The sequence below is a fragment of the Theobroma umbraticum genome, unplaced genomic scaffold (genome assembly GCF_002168275.2).
Source record: "Theobroma umbraticum cultivar Fairchild unplaced genomic scaffold, ASM216827v3 scaffold_60.0, whole genome shotgun sequence".
NCBI classification, from domain to species: domain Eukaryota; kingdom Viridiplantae; phylum Streptophyta; class Magnoliopsida; order Malvales; family Malvaceae; genus Theobroma; species Theobroma umbraticum.
The window spans coordinates 196,201-198,114 of NW_018397288.1; positions in this window are offsets into that span (position 1 = coordinate 196,201).

The following is a 1,914-nucleotide window of genomic DNA, read 5'->3' on the forward strand; positions in this document are numbered from 1 at the left end:
GGTAGTCAAGATGAAAAATAAAGAAAAGATCAAAATATGATTGTATTCATCTCACTACGCAATAAAAGAAATAAGTTTACGGGTGTGAAATTGAGAAAAAGAAAAAGGGAAAGAAAAAATAAAAAAAAGGATGAAGTGATGAACAAAAGAATAGTCTTGATAAAAAGGGGTCTACTAGTTAAAGGACGACAAGCTCTTAATAGGTCCTAGGTGACTATGTGCTTAGGATGATTTAAGCCATACATTGTCCCATATCGCACCTTGACCCTAGCCATACATTACAAGCAAATTAAAGTCCTATTGATCCTTCATTTAATGTTAGTCTATATTAATGAAGAAAAAAATGAAAAGCAAACTTATGGAATTTAATTTCTAATTTGAATTGTGAATGAATATAAACTTATCGGGATTGCACAATGTCTAGGTTATAAATTGTGCACACACATAAAAATTCACTTAATGATAAGCTTGCATTTGAATTGAGAGTTTAACTTGAATAATATTTGTATGTGAATTAGAGTTATGAATATAGAGGAACTTTTGAGGGTATTAAAGGTAATTAATGAAATAGTGCAATGGAACTTTGGTGAAATATTTTCATGTTTAGGTTATTGCATTTAGTTCTTTGTTTTGCTTTAGGACTAGCAAAATTTTAAGTTTGTGGGTGTGATAACTCTATTATATAGAGTTATTTTTAACATATTTTAGGGACTTTAGTAGCTAGACCTTTGAGTTTTAGGTTCGGATTTAAGCATTTTAGTTGTTTTTCTAAGTTAAGTTAGATTACTTATTGAATAGTTAAATTAGGTTGCTTTAGTTTAATTTTACTTTATTTTGGTTTAATTTACTTTAAGAAGAGTTAATGTCAATTTCTCTCATGGTTTTGTGTAGGACATGTGATGAGCAAGGTGAAATTGAGTTATGATAGCACAAGTATGGTGAAGGTATCACTCATACATGCTGTGGTAATTTAAAGATAACTTGAGTTACAGAAATCCAATTGGTGTGAGTTGTGATTCATTGGAAAGTTAAGAGAATGGGCTACAACTTTTATGTTCACCACTTCACCCAGTTCAGAACAGCTCAAGGTGAAAATCATGTCCAAAGATGATAAACAGATGCAGATTACACAAAAGGCAGCACAGTGATTAAGGCCGCAACGCTGAGTCACTCAAGGCCATGGAGTTGAAGCGACCATTGTTGTAGTGTTGGAAGCTTGTGTTGGAGTAGGATCTTAGTGGATTGATGTGATTGTGTAAAGTATAGGTTTCAAAAATTTCTTTTATAGAGGAAGCAAGCAATCTAATTACACAAGCGGAAACACACATCATTATTATTGCAAGTAACATAATCACATAAAAAATGCATCTGTTAAGTAAGAAAAATCGTGCCTTTTATTTTGAAATTCTTATTTTCTGACACCACCACACCAATAAATGATTTCTCGACTAAATAAGTTTACCATTTATTCTTCAAGAATATTTTCAACTTCAACCTTGAGTGGACAAGGTGTGGAATGCTAGACTACAAGATGGCAATCGATTTTGTCTCTCTTTTTTTCAAAAAAATTTGAAGAAGTAGAAGAAAAGTGACGGCTTAAACTTTTTCAAGAAACGGTACGCTCTATTTATTAAAACTCTTGCCTCAAATATTGAATCAATCTTAACCATCCATTTAGAGTTATGGAAGCATCAAACATGCTCCATAATTATCAAAATTAAAATTAAAGAATAAATAATTTAACTCTTTAATTATCATTTAGAATTCTTGATAAAATAAAACTCTTTATTGAATAATAACTCTTATTTCATTAGTATCCATCTTTATTTAAAAAGAATTAATAATAAATAAAAAAGTGATAGTCAAACATGGAGGCTCCTTTTATCAACATGGATGTCTAGATTCATTTTGCAA